Raw genomic sequence first — 15516 nt, 5'->3', positions numbered from 1 at the left:
GGGTGGTGAGTAGAGGCGGCGCAGGAGTAGCTGGCGGCCCGGGGCAAGGACTAGCGTAGATCCCCTGCGGACGGCCCCGTGAGAACGGGCCAACGATCCGGGACGGAGTGGAGGAGACTGCCCTGCCGCCATTACCGGTCAGAGGGTGCTGATAGCCTGCGAGGGACACTGCAGCAAAATAAGGAACATTGACCTCCTCGGTGCTGCAAGAGCCGGTTGGAGCGTTGAGACTAAGAGCCCGGCAGAGCTGATTAAAGAGGGGACCTGATAGAGCCCCCGACCGCCATTTTGCCTAGTTGACTGCCACCCTTTTGACTGTCGGAGGCGCGGAAGTACCCAGGGACATGAGGCGGGGAGGTGGGAAATCTCCCCCCCACCCCTCTGTTGATCTGCACTGCTTGCTTTTCCCTGGCCCCCGATTGCAGGTGTGAACTCAGATCCCCGTGGGGACCCCTAAGAAGAATAGCGCCGGACCAGGAGGGTGTCGGTGATACCCGAGTGGGCTACATTAGCCGGACGAATGCCCCCCCTTGCCACTTTTGCAACACGCTGCAATGCCATTTGATTGAATTGACCAGGGAAGTGACGCTCAGTCCCCCAGGGCCATTGCTGTACTCTGTGGGACAGACCGACATCGCTGATAGTCCTGGTGTCTTCCATTATTCCAGGTACTCTAGCTTTTGAAGCCCGAGCTGTCGCCTGCCCTGCAAAAAGGTCACACATGTGTGATCCGCTTCCCTCAGTGGGGTACCTCTGGCTTTCACGACCTTAAAGAACCACTGCTACCTACCCTGAGGACACATCATCCTAATATCCAGCCCATAGAACACTTTTCTAATCTGCTACCGCCATGAGTGGTAGAAACTCAAGAGGGGCCACCCAGGGAAGGTTGGACAAATTTGCCTTCGCCAAATCGAAGGATGCGGCGCAGGACAAGGATGTTTCTTCACCTGCGTGGGAGCCAGGCGGGGCAGGGCAGGACATCACCCTGAAGGACATAATGGCGACATTAAATAAAGTGGACACCAGGATTGGGACGCTTGCAGTCGACCTGGCTCTAATCCGGGCGGATTTCAATAAACTGTCCTCCAAGATTCCAGATGTCGAGACCACTACTGAGACCCTTGTTACGGACGCCTCCACCCTCAAACAACAAGTGCACCAGTTGGAAGAGGACAATACATTTCTAAAGGCCCGCCTCAAGGATCAGGAAGGGCGCTCGAGGAGGAACAATATTCGCTTAGTTGGTGTGCCAGAGAAAATGCGAGAGCCGGCCCTTGAACTCTTTGTAGAGGACCTGGTAGCGACTCATCTTCAGCCTTGGGGTTATCCAACTTTTTCTCCGTGGAGCGGGCTCACCGGGTCCCGGGTGGCAGACCCAAGCATGGGGCATCCCCACGCCCGATCCTGGCGAGTATTTTTAACTTTCGAGACCGCGATGCCATTCTACAAGAGGCCCCACCGATTGCCATCGAGAACGCCAACATCACAATCTTCCCAGACTACACCGCGGCAGTCTCAAAACAACGCAGGGGGTTCTTCGAAGTGAAGAAGGCTCTCCATGAGTGGGAGATAAAGTACTCTATGCTAATCCCAGCCAAGTTGAGAGTGCAAGATGGAGGAAAGGTGTGGTTCTTCATCAAACCTGACGAGGCCCAGGATTGGCTGGACGGATGGCGGAAGGTGGGGAGACAGGGCTGCGATGATCACCGGGAACAACAACGAGACAAGCACTGAAGCACTGTGGGCCGAGCATGAATAAGAATCGCATACAACGGAGACATTGAGGATGGGAGGCCAACACAGCGGCTGCAGGACTGACCTGGGCTGAAGCCCTGCGGAGCTGAAACAGATTTGGTAACTCGGTTTGACCAGAAGTGTAAGGTGATACACTGAGTATAAGATACACATCCTAGGTCACTGTTTGGTACGGGTGGAGGGGGGTTTACCGTGAGGGATGGTCTGGCCTGACTTCGCTTTAATGACAATTGCAAGACTACTTTGCTGCAGTCTTTCATTCTCTGCTGCCACTCGACTGTGATGTTGGGTCATTGACATTGATGTAGTACAAGGGCTCTGTGGAGGACTGCAGCAACTTTCTCTCGCCTTCTTCGTTCAGGAATGGGAATGGGTACTAAGCACTCTGCTTTGTTGGGGTGGCGGGCAGTTCTAGTACCGTCAAGCAGGGAGGCAGGGAAGGGATTTTTTTGCATAATGTTCTAGTTTTTTCAGTTCTAGAGTTAGGGCAAAATCTGAAGGCTAATGTACATGATGCTCCTGTGTGGCTGCGCTGCCTTGGCAGCGATTTACAACTATGTGTTATTTATGGCAGGAGAGATGGTATCAGCGTGTTCTGAAATTGGTACTGATGTTCCCGCTATGGCCCGAATGTCCCCTTTAATGGTACTTACTTGGAACGTGCATGGTTTGGGGGATAAAATTTAGAGAGGTCTAGTGTTGCAATATCGGAAGCCCTGTGCACCAGCGGTGGTACTGTTACAGGAAACGCATTTGGTGGGTTTGGCATGCAAGGCTATGGGGGTTCAAAATGCTGGTGCACTCGGAGTTCACATCGGGCTCGAGAGGAGTGGGCATTTTGGTTCGTAAACAATTCCCGTTGATCGTACATCGCACCTTGTCAGATGCTCACGGGCGGTTTGCAGCCGTCTCGTGCCAGTGGGAAGGGAAAAGATTTAATATAGTATCAGTGTATATCCCCCCCCGCTCTTCATTCTGTAGGTTTCCCAGCGCTCAGCGCCTTCCTTTTGGACCTGCCTGATGGAGAACATCTTATAGGGGGCGATTTTAATGCAGTGGTTGACGGTGCCAGGGATCGCTACCCATGTAGGCCCACGGTTGCGGGTGGTTCCCGCATGACTGGGTTTATTGACGCCTTGGATCTCACGGACACCTAGAGATATAGACACCCTACAGACCTACATTACACTTATCAATCTGGGGTACATAATAGTCGCTCCCGTATTGACTACTTTCTCCTTTCTGCAGAAGGCCTCCCTATGTAACTGACGTTGAGATACGCCCTCGAGGCATATCAGACCACTCACCAGTGCACCTGACTTATGCACTACATATCAAAACAAGGAAGCGTATTTTCACTATTCCCCCGGGTTATTTACAAGTCCCCAAGATCCGTAAAGACATAGTGAGGGCTACAAAGCACTACTTCCACAAAAATGAGAACTCTGTACAGTCCCCGGGCATTTTATGGGAGGCATATAAGGCAGTAATTCGAAGGCAAGCTATTGCCTCTATAACAGGCTATAGGTGAGAGACGAGGGGAGAGTTAGACACCCTAGAGGCTGACCTGGCAGTGCTTCAGGAACAACACGAACGAGACCCCTCGCCAGACACGGCGCAAAGCCTGCGCCTCAAACAGTGTGCACTTAAAGAATACCAAAGTGAGCAGGTTAAACTACGGCTCCTAGCTACTAGACATACCATATACGAGGTTGGTGACAAGACAGGCAAGCTCTTGGCATGGTTAGACAGGAGGGACAGAACACAGAGAACAATAGCTTAACTTCACACTCCGACTGGTAACATAGTCACCGCCCCTGAAGACATAGTGTGCACCTTGGCTGACTATTTTGAGCAAGTATACACCTCTAATTCCCCTATGACAGTGGAAGAAGCTCGTACGCACATAAAAGATATTCAAATGCGGACTCTTACAGAGGAAGCAGCATTGACTCTGGAGGCTGACTTCACGCTTGACGAGATTACAACTGCCATTCATGCTCTGCAGTCCGGAAAGGCTGGAGGGCCCAATGGCATCCCCATTGAACTATACAAGCGCACGTCCGATTCCACTGCCCCATATCTCTTGACCATGTTTCTGCACAGCTTGGAGGCCGGTGCCCTGCCGCGTGACCAACGAAGGGCCACTATAATTACAGTGCCTAAACCGGGAAAGCCCCCAGATGAATGCTCTTCTTACCGACCAATATCTCTGCTTAACGCTGAGGCAAAGATCTGGCTAAGATAATAGCTGCACGGTTAACCCCACACCTCGAAACACTTATCCATCCAGATTAATCCGGGTTTATGCTCAATAGAAGTACTGCACTTAACCTGCGGAGAGTCCACGCGGTTTTGGCACGCATGCCCTGTCTCCAAGAACTGGCAGTCATTCTTTCCTTAGATGCTCGAATGGCATTCGACATGGTGGAGTGGACTTACTTATTTGCAGTTCTCGAACATCTGGGCTTTGGCCCCAAGTTCTGTGCGTGGGTGAAATTATTATATTCCCGCCCCCTGGCCCACGTGGTGGCCAATGGCCATATTTCCAGGGACTTTAAGCTAGGTTCTGGCACGCGCCAGGGCTGCCCATTGTCTCCTTTACTATTTGCTCTGGCGTTGGAGCCATTGGCGGCCTGGATTCAATGGGACTGCATGATTAGTGGGCTACACTGGACGGCAACGTGGGAGGACCGCATTTCCTTATATGCAGATGATATCCTTTTATACTTAACATCCCCAAAGCGGTCTATCATGGCGCTCTTAAATATTTGTGATTTCGGATGGGTGTCTGGCTATACTATTAACTGGTCTAAGTCTATCTTATTTGTCCTCAAAGGCCCGCCTCCACAACTTCCGGGGGAATGCCCCCTAAGGGTTACAGAGGAGTCCTTTCAATACTTGGGGGTGTGGGTAACGCCTAATCCTGGTGTCTTCCTCCTTAAAAATCTAGAACCTCCCCTTGAGCGATTCTGTTCCGATGTAAAGCACTAGCATACCCTGCCCTTGACACTTCTGGGTAAAGCGGACCTTTACAAGATGATGACACTTCCACAACTGTTATATATATTGGAAAACACCCCTTTCCCTATTCCTGTAAAGTATTTCAAACAAATAGATACCCTAGTTTCAGGTCTACTTTGGGGTAATAAGACGGCACAGATGTCACGTGGCAAGTTAATTAGGAGCTGGTATGACGGAGGCGTCGCCCTCCCAGATATCCAGTTGTATTATTGGGCTGCCCATTTAAAAATAATAAATCAATTGCTGCACGCATCACAAACAGAACCGGCATTCCAAGCTGACCGATATGAGATTGGGGAGGAGGGAATTCTTTCTGTACTGTATGACAAAAAGGGCACATCGTCCCTCCTTGGCCCAACAGCACACACAGTGGGCATATGGTACGCTGCGCAGACTCGTCTCAAATGCAAGGACACAATTACTCAAATGACTCCACTATGGACTGCACGCAGACTGGGCAAACTCTGCAACAGTAAAGGGTTTAGAGGATGGGACCGGATAGGAGTCTCCACGGTAGGCGACCTATGGAAGAGGGGTGCAATCATACCATTTGACCAGCTTCATACCCAAGACGACTTCGCGCCCACTGAAAGATTTAGATATTTGCAGGTCCGCCATGCCCTGCGGTCGGTTATCCCACCAAATACTGATGTACCTGAATCAATTCAGCTGGAAGACAGGTTACTTACGGAGCACATGCATAAAAAAAAAAACGTCATTTACGTATCGCAAGCTAGTTAATAATTTACCAGATCCCATCCTGAAATTAAGGCACAATTGGTCTGGAGACTTGGGGTAATTTGACGAGGCGGACTGGCAGACAGCACTATCTTCCCCGAGAGAAGTGGCCATACCCTCTAGGCTCCGCCTGATACAGTTAAAAATACTCCATCGTGTGTACTACACTAGGACTACTCTGCGCGCTATAAGACGCGCCACACACCGCTTTTGTCAAAGGGGTTACGGGGAGGAGGGAACATTCTTCCATACCATATGGCAATGCCCCCGGGTCGCTATATACTGGGCTACGGTCATGAGGACGATGTTGCAGGTAGTGATTGCATCTGTGTTACCGGAGCCACAGTGTTTTTTAAACGTCTGGGACCCGAACGACCTTACCCACCCTGTTCAGGACTGGGTGACGTTGGGTATAATGTTTGCCAAGCGCAATATCGCCAAATACTAGGGCGCTGAGGAGGTACCCACGTTGGGAGACTGGTGCACGGATTTAGATGCGGCCATGATGGCAGAGAGAGTGGTTTACCTACACCGGGGTTGTCCCCGAAAATGGGATAAGATTTGGGGTGCCTGGAACGAATACAGGGGGCATCTGTGTGATCCACCGAGGCCGGATGAAGAAAGTGATTCCGAATTTTAGACAGGAGGGGTTGGGGGGCTAGGGGAATGTACCGATGGATTTGGGGCAATGTTATTTGAATGTTTTGCAATTTGTACTGATACTGCCTCTTACATTGAATTGCCTGTCATGCTGTATGTACCAATTGTCTATCAGATGCCTTATTATGATTCTTAATAAAAACAATTTAAATACATTTGCTTTGTGACGGTTCTGACAGTGGTCCAGTTGGCCCTATCATATGTAAAAAAATTCCCTTGTAAATATCATCTAGTGCCAGGTGGCATCATGTATACCTAGATGAAGGGCCCAACAAATACCAGCGGAATCACAGACTCCCAAGCCCCCCATCTTCTTCTGCTAACAATCTCTTCCTAATCACCTCACCTCCCGAACGGCACACTAGTTCAGATATCTTCACCCGACGTCTGGAATATGTACCCCATTTATGTCCTTTTACTTCTCCTCACCATCGCTTTCCTAGTAACACCCTTCTCTTTTCCCCCCCACCCTCCTCCTCCTCCTCATTGTCCCAACATGGCCACCACTCGAGTTAAGGCTGAAATTAACTGCTACAAAATCATTTATCCTCCCAACCAGACTAAGGTTTCAGTAAAATGATTGAAGCATAACACTATTGAACGGTGGAGAAGTGTGGCTCACTGGTTAGAGGAGGCATACCCTGAAGCTGAGGTCAGACCCGGGACCAGGGTTCGATTCCCGACGCGGCAAGGTCCTGAACCAAATTGTCCACGGACTCGTTAATTCTCGCTTTGGTGCCCACTCTACGCACGAGTTCACACTATGCAGCTCTGGGCAACAAGCTTGCTTAATCTCCACAACGGCCCCCCGCGGCGGGATGCCTGGCTTTCACCTTGGGGATGCCCAGCACGGGTGATCTCACAGGAAAAAACCAGGACGGGTTCCCAAGGCAAGCACCGAGATGCCCACGGGTAAAATCGAGCGCTATATAAGAACACACATACATACATACATACATACATAAGTTTCCCTGATTCCCTTTTTGTTGATCAATTTTACAATGGTCGTTTTGGGAGGCTCAAAAACGATTTCATTTTCTTCACTCACGACACCCCCTTATATAATTCCCTTAACGTCACCTCCTCCCCCTCCTCTATCCCTCATGGGAAACAACTAAAAAGTTCCCCCTCTGCATGTTTCAACAGCTCCCTCACTATCTCACTCTATAACAACGGTACTGTCATGATCCAAGGCAAAGACACCTGTCTCTCTCTTTTTGACCACCTCTTCTCCTCCCTACTCCCCTCCTCTGCGACCGGGTCATACCTTGACTCTTCATCTAGCTCGACCCATTACTCCCTTTCTCCTCCCCTGACCCCCCTACACTCCAATAGGCTGCACCCCCGAGAAGCACAGGTCGGCCATCTTCCCTCCCCATCTCCTGTGCCCTCCTCTCCCATTCCTCCCCCTCACAGTATGCCCCCCCCTTCATCACTTCAGCCTACCTCTAGCTATTACGCTCCTCGTCCAATCTGCACCATCCCAGTACTCCAATCTCATCTCCTCTCCTCTCACCTTTTCTTTCCTGCCACCCCCTTTTTAGTCTACCTCTCCTCCAACCTTCTCCCCCAGTTAACTTTCCTTACGCTCCCCTTACTCCTCCCTCTCCCCCTATTCTCTACCCCCTCCTCCCCTCGCTTTTTACCCTGATTTTCCACAAACCCATTGCATCCTTCTCCTTTCCCCACTCCTCCAGTATTGCTATGCTACCCCCTCTCCCTCCTTGGTAACCCTTTCCATTTCCCTCCCTCTGGCCAAGCAGAACCATTTCCTTTCTTCAACTTCCCTTTCTCCCAACCCCCCTCACTCTGCCAGATGCCCCTTCCCTCACAGCCACCTCTCCTAGCTGACAGGACCGCTCCAACCACCTCCCCTCTTTTACGCCCTAACCTCCTACATCCCGATGATTCCACACAGTCCTCCCCTCTTCTTCTACCCCACCGCCTTGTTTCGCACTCATCTCCCCCTAAACATGTCCTTAGTTCCTTTCCTTCTTTCAACACCAACAAAGACAACCTGCCCTTCCCCTCTGATACACCAATTCCCACTCTTAACCTCCACTTTTCCCCACCAATGAACCCTATACCCCTACTCTCCTCCTGTCCCCCAACCTCTCCCCGCCCTTCACCACCAATTTCACCTCCTCCTGTTTCTATCGAGCCACCCAACCTTCTGTGCTCTGCCCTACTCTTTCTGGAAAATAAGCTAGGCTCTCTTATCACCTCCATCTCCCAACTTGTAGCTACCATTTCACTTTAAGCTCCAAGATCTCCACTTTTCCTTACACCTCAACTCCTTTGGAAAACTCTCACCTTCCCACGAGATGCACCTCGCCCCCCCACCCCACTATAGCCAAGCATAACCAGTTGTCTGCAAACATCGTTAACTCACACAAGCCCTTGAACGCCACCCTTCTTCAACTTGCATCTCCGAGTAACCCAACTATTTACACTATTCCGACCATCTTCTCTGTAAGAACCAAGCATCCACCTAAACCCTCCCGTGCACCCCCGTATAAGAACAATAACCCTATCACCCTTCTTTGCCCAAGTGCCCCCGTCACCAAAACAGTCTTGACAGAGCTACGCTGTCTGCTCCACAACTGCAGATCTGCAATAAAACATAAACTTGAAATCTCCGATACCATCGCCCTTCACAATATTGACATGCTCTTCCTAACCGAGACCTGGTTCAACAATACCTCTCACTCTATGTTTGATCTCCTATTACCCAGAGGCTATTCTATTTTTATGAATGACAGAACTGACAAAGTTGGGGGAGGTGTTGCAGTCATCTTTAGAAACTCCCTTCAACTTAAGGCTTTTCCTATCAGCGCCTTCCGCCCCTTTGAATGCCTATCTCTTGAGCTTCAACTACACCACCGCTCACCCCTCAGATTCCATGCCATTTACTGCCCACCTGGCAGCGGCCCTTCATTTATGGAGGAACTCACTGACTTCATCAGCAACCAATACTCGCAAAGTGACAATCAGATCTTCGTGGGTGACTTCAATCTCCACTGGGGCTCACCGCAAGACTCTTCCGCGAATTTGCTGGCAACCTTCCTCTCTACAAACGATCTTATCCAACACTTTACAGAATCAACACACTTTAAGGGCTCACTCCTGGACCTTGTTATTTCTAAAGCAGGCATGCTTTCTATCGCTACCCCTATTCATGTAGACCGGTCTGACCAGCTCCTCATCCCGTTCTCTCTTCACCTAGCACACTCTATAACTCTTGGCCAACCTAAGAGGGCTACCTCCTGGTTCTGTGACACTAAAAATATTGACACCGTTTCCCTCTGTGAATCAGCTTTGCTGTCACTTCCAAGGCTAGACCCAACCCTAGATGTTGACGAACTCACCTCCCAATGCCTCTCAGTCCTTGCAGTCTAAATCAATAATGTTGCTCCTCTCCAAAGCAAAAAGAAAAGGCACATTCCCTCAGCACCTTGGTTCAACAAATCCCTCTATGAAAAAAGGAAGCACCTAAGACTCCTGGAGAACCAATGGAGGCAAGCGCCCTCCACCGATAATTTGGCCACGCTTCGTTCAGCAAGATCCAAGTACCACAAGCACATCTTCCTTGGGAAAGCGTCGCACTTCAGAACCCTCCATGACACAGCCAAAAATAGACCCAAAAAACTATTTGATCTAATCAAGAATACAAACTGCTCTCCCCCAACCTCTAAGTTGGAGGATTCTACAAAGAAAGCAGCTGACTTTGCTGTATTCTTTGACAAAAAAAGTGAAATCACTTGTGGATCCGGTCACTCATCCTACCCCTCCAGAGGAGCGCAAATCGCTAGCTATTTGGCAGAACTTCGACCCCATCTCTGAAGATGCCCTCCTCAATTGCATCCTCAAAACAAAGCCCTCCAACCATTCTCTTGACCCCATCCCTAGTGCCATTGACTTCTATACCCATTCTCTTCCCTATTGGACCACTCTGGTCAACTTCTCCCTCTGTCAAGGCTCCCTTCCTGTTCCCTTCAAAACTGGGCAGGTCACCCCTCTGCTTAGAAAATCCACTGCTGATGCCAATGACCTCAACACGTTCCGCCTCATCACTAACCTACCCTTTCTTGCGAAGATCACAGAAAGATGTGTAGCGGAACAACTCTCTCGTCATATCAAGGACAATGATCTTCTTGACAATTTTCAGTCCGCCTTCATCCAAAACTGCAGCTCTGAAACAGCCCTGCTGCAAGTGATTGATGACGCGCTGCGGATATTAGATTCGGGGGGGTCTTGTCTTCTAATTCTCCTTGACCTTTCTGCAGCCTTTGACACTGTCAATCACAACACTCTCCTCAACACTCTTCAAAAGAGAACGGGCATGGAGGGCACTGTGCTTAAATAGTTTGCTTCCTACCTCTCGGATAGATCCCAAATTATCAAAATAGCGAACAGTCTTTCATCTCCTTTGGCGGTAGGTCAAGGTGTTCCTCAAGGCTCTATACTTGCACCCACATTGTTCAATCTCTATTTAGAACCACTGGGAAATCTCCTAAGTAAATCTGGGGTCCACCATCATCTCTACCCAGACGACACTCAAATCTACCTCAAGGTTGCCTCCACTCATGAACTCTCCGTCCTAAGCTCTACTCTGGACTCCATTCAAAACTGGATGTCAACACATCAACTGATTCTGAATCCCTCCAAAACGGAATTCCTGCTCCTCTCCTCCTCACTTTCTCCTCCCCGGCTCAATCATGGATGGATCAGATGAATCTACTTAACAATAAACCCATCATTGTCAACAGCGCAAAATCCCTGGATGTCATACTCGACAAAAAACTCAATCTAATCTCCCACATCAACTCCACTGCAAAGTCTGCTCGATACCAACTGCGCCTTCTTTGAGGAATTCGTCCCTTCATCCCGGAGCAAGACCTTAAAACCCTGGTCCAATCGCTGGTCCTCTCCAGACTGGACTACTGCAATTCTCTTCTCACTGGCCTCCCCAAATCCCACCTGTCCCCGCTTAAATCTGTTCTCCATTCAGCTGCTCACTTCATTTATGGGGCCAAAAGAAGCGACCACAACACACCCATGCTATCCACCCTCCGCTGGCTTCCCATTGAGGCAAGATCTATCTACAAGACTGACTGTATCACCCACAAAGCCGTGCACTCCTCCTCTCCTCGCTACCTGGCGAGTAAACTGAAAATCTCTGGAGTCTCTAGACCATCACGTAAAGCAGAAAATATACTGCTGGAACCTCCCACTTTCAAGAAGAAAGATCGATGGCCCAATCCTTTTCAGGCAACGCGGTGAGAATCTGGAACTCACTTCTCCCTCAGCTCTGGACCACCACCTCCTCCCAGGCCTTCAAAACTGACCTCAAAGTTCTCCTCCTTCAAAGACACTTACAAATTTAATTCATACCCTCTCTATTATCTGAAAGAAGATCTTCCATTATAGAGAATCCTTTGCTCCATGACCTTGGAAGTTCCTTCCCAGTGTGTTCTGCCATTTAGTGCAGTATTATCCTTCTACCTGTGTTTGGTACTCTTTTGTAACATGCACACGTCACTATTCTCTTGTAACACACTGTTTGCTTCCTCTTACATTTTGTTTGCTTTCGATACTTGCACAAGTGCCACCATTGCCTACGTAACGTTTGTTCTTGTGTTTGAGTGTCTGCCGTATATTGCAGTACTATACCTCTACCAGGCGCGCAACACCCATTGGGCTCACTGGGCTCCAGCCCCCTCCACCCCCCCTCTATCGTGTGTGTCAGCCCGGGCAGAGACAGCTTCGCGGGCTGGTGAGCATTTAATTGCAGCCGCACCCGAGTACTTAACAGGTCTTTAAAAGACCATTTACTTGTAAATGAGGCGTTTGTGTGTTCACCCCTTTTTACAGCCACTCTGTCTGTGGCTGGAAGAATTAGCCCCCCCCCCCCCCCCAAAAAAAATATTTGTTAGCCCCCCCCCTGAAATTTGGCTCTAGTTGCCCGCCTGATCTCTACTTGCACTTTGTACGCTTTTGTAACCTGCACACATGTCACTTTTTCCTCCTGTAATGCACCGTTTACTACCTCTTGTATTTTGTTTGCAAACAATTGTCACTTTGCCTCATGTAACTTAACGTTTGCTTTTGTAATGTGTTCACTTGTAATGTTCTCCTCATGTATCGGTTCTGTTCCTAATGTGAAGCGCTCTGAAACCTCGGGTAAAGTCCGCGCTATATAAAAACGCATAAAATAAATAAAAAATAAATAAATAAAAACCTAGTTCACCAGCTCCGACGTCGGCAGCTCTGGTCGTTAATGCCATACTCTCTCACCTTTGGAGACGGGTGGCAGGCAGGCTCTCTTACCCGATCCACGAAAGGTGCTGGAGCGTTGGCGCATCCCCGACTGGGTCATTGTCCTCATTCTTTTCCCGCTGTTTTATTTACCACAAGAATACTGACGCACCCCCTCCCCCTGTTGTTGACAAGCATATTTCTGCTGCGATGTAAGTGGTGTTGCCCCACCCACACCGCCGCCTGCTGTCCCGTAGCCCCGGTGCGGGTTCACCGTCATGACAAAGAATGAGAAACGGCCAAACCTAACCCTTCGGCTCTTTCACACATCGATCTTCGGCATCCAATAGCAGCCTGCTGCCACCTCCAACATGGCCGCCAGGGTGGGGCCCCCAAGCTCCCGCACCTCTACCAAGGTGAGAGCGTGAAACCAAGTCACGCACAACATGGCTTCCTGGGACTACCAAGCGACTTGACTAGCAATCCCCAGTGCATTGTGGGTGATGTCACTGACAGGTGAGACTGATAACAACAAGAGAAGCTGAGGTATGGTCCAAGGGCTCTTTCCGAGGGATGGAGCTGGGGAGAGGGGAATTCGGGGTCATCTGAGATACGGATTGGAAGTATTTAATGACAGGGCCTACATCGTCTATCTTCCCCATAGTTAGTATGTGGCTGGAAGAGGGTATAGTGGAGACTGTCGGTTTAGGTTGCCCCGTTTTGAGGGACTAATCACCTGTGCACGCATCTCGCGTGAGGATGCGAGGGATACGTAGACGAATGAGAGATGTTGTTGAAAGCAGCCTGTTATCCTCTGCGATTTTCATACTATTGTTTCAATGTATTTACTTACATAATCTTTGTATTGAAGCACTATTTTACTTATTACATAAATAGTCTCAAATGTGCTCACCAAGAACGCAATGGTTTCTTAATAAGTGTGTGAGTGTTCGTAGGTTTAGGAGAACGTGTCAACTGCACTGCATGTCTGTCATGTACGGGTGTTTTGGGATTATAAGGAAGCCTTTGAAGGGAATAAAGTATGCTTGTGCCAGTTTCGAGAATGTCGTTTCGTCAATAAGAAAGTATAATTTTGTTTGTAATTACTTCAACCCGTGCGTTGTCCCATGGTGATCGATATCTCAGTGGGTTGTATACTTCTATGTGTCTGACGTTACATTCAAACCGAATCTCTACATCGCCGTCTTCGCCTTCATATTTCTGTTGTCGGAAAACATTGCACGATTGTATCTTTCAATTAAAAACCCATCAATAGACTATAGATTTTGTACAATTTGCAATTTTTTCATTAAAAGTATGTTCTTCCATGGAACATTTATATTGCGCTGTGGTGCTCTTCTCTGTTGAACCGACGATTCGTCAGTATATGTATTTAAAGCCTTCTCCGACGACTTTCGCGATGAGTGTGTACTTTGAAGTGGCTACAGGCTTATCACTGGCTGCTCTTATTTGGGTAAAGTGTTCTATTTTATGCCAAGTATACGCCCTCTTTTTCAGCATCAAGTGAGTATCTGCCAAGCATCCTCTGTCCACGCAAGACTGGATTGACTAGTCCTAGTTTTTCTTTTAGGGTAGGGTTCTGGGACTTGCAGACTTCTTTTCTTACAATTCTGGACTTTTAGTCCTGGTGATATACATGGTTAAATAAGACTATAATGCCCAGAATAGTAAAAAAAAAAAAAAAGCATTGGTAATGCATCTTTTTTGCCTATGTGTTTAATAATACTCTGTTGTTGTAGTAAGTTGTAGCTTCGTGAGCGGTTGTGCACTAGTTGGCTTGCTAGGATGAAAAGAAATCCAATAACTGCACCCATTCTATACCGTAAACAAATATATGCTGAGAGATGCACGTAGAATACATCATTCAGTCAGTGTCCGGGGCAAAGGAAAGAGCTAACTGAAAAGTATCACAGGAGTGGAGAGGATGTAGTGCAGGGACCAGAGCTGCTGACTCGGGAGCTGGACATCCCGGTTCAAGTCTCAGCAGCGCCAGAGCCTGTGATTCTCGAAATCAGTGATCAGTTGCGCTAGATATGCCAATTTAAAGTATCACGCAAGAGTTTTTCTAACTCACTTTAAACTGTATTTATTAATTGTAAGTAGCGGAAAACAAACAATACAATCATTTTGTGTTTGAAACTATTTCAAAAATGAACTACATTTCACATAATGCATTTTACTAGTACAACATATACATGTAGTGTAATTGCTTAAAACGTATGTTATTGGGACTAAAATGATATAAATTGTATGAAAAATAATAAATATGCTCCATATAATACATCACTTTAAGTGGGATAAAAAAAAACTAGGGGGTCTCCAAAAGGGACGTGGCCAATGTAATTAAGGGCACGGCTTAAAAGCACGTAAACTAAACATCTGTGCTTAGCATAGTGTGCCGCCGACTTGTATTTTGCTGTTTCTGTCATTGCATCCAGATATATGACATAACAAGTAAAATCATACTTACAATTTGTTAATAGTTGTTACTGGACCCCACTCTGTGGAATTCCCTCCCCATTTCTCTCAGACTATGCCCCAGTTATGTCCACTTTCGTAAACTTCTTAAAACCCACTTCTTCCAGTTAGCCTATTGAGTTACTCTGCTGCACTGCTAACCCGCTGTTGTCTTTGAGCGCCATGAAACCATTTTGGTGACCGTGCGCGGTATAAATGTTTTTAACATAACATAACATAACAGTTGTATAAGATAAATAAGTAGCAACTATGGCTTGTATGTAATATTGAAAAAGCTTCCACTTAAAGCCCTGGTGACACCCCGACAATGTTGTTGCTCCTGAGTTTCAAAAAGAGAAGGGAAATCCGGAAAGAAAATGACCCTATTTAAAGGATTTCCCTTCCCCTACAACGCTCACCTGGCATCATATTGTAACTTCTCCACTAGTGAGAAGTGAGCAGTGTGAGCAGCGCACATCGATGTGTCTGTTGTCACTGTACGCTGGAAAAAAACGGGCCGCCTGTGCCAGGGCACAAAACAGAGCCCGACAGAGACCTGTTTCGAGGCCTGTAAAAAACTGCCAGTGCTCAACACCGGTG

At 48.2% G+C, this 15516-nt stretch overlaps 1 protein-coding gene and 1 long non-coding RNA gene across 3 annotated transcripts in view; one reads left to right on the top strand and one right to left on the bottom strand.

The window, feature by feature from the left end:
• The window catches only part of LOC147692075 (uncharacterized), a 39674-nt gene extending 26898 nt beyond the window's left edge, over positions 1–12776 (bottom strand). The window contains exon 1 of the long non-coding RNA XR_015299989.1: positions 12511–12776. This is a non-coding gene — a long non-coding RNA (uncharacterized LOC147692075). The remainder of the gene's footprint in view (positions 1–12510) is intronic.
• A 67-nt stretch (positions 12777–12843) lies between these two features.
• The window catches only part of KLC3 (kinesin light chain 3), an 819433-nt gene continuing 816760 nt past the window's right edge, over positions 12844–15516 (top strand). Inside the window, exon 1 of one of the 2 annotated variants that reach the window (XM_086938378.1) lies at positions 12844–12954. The gene's annotated coding sequence lies outside the window, so the exon portion shown is untranslated. Of the gene's footprint in view, positions 12985–15516 lie in introns of both variants that reach the window. The other variant, XM_086938377.1, reaches the window with a different exon arrangement.

The sequence above is a fragment of the Lissotriton vulgaris genome, chromosome 9, assembly GCF_964263255.1.
Source record: "Lissotriton vulgaris chromosome 9, aLisVul1.2, whole genome shotgun sequence".
Taxonomy (NCBI): Eukaryota; Metazoa; Chordata; class Amphibia; order Caudata; family Salamandridae; genus Lissotriton; species Lissotriton vulgaris.
The sequence above is the reverse complement of the archived record's forward strand: the minus strand, read 5'-3'. Positions and strand labels throughout refer to the sequence as shown.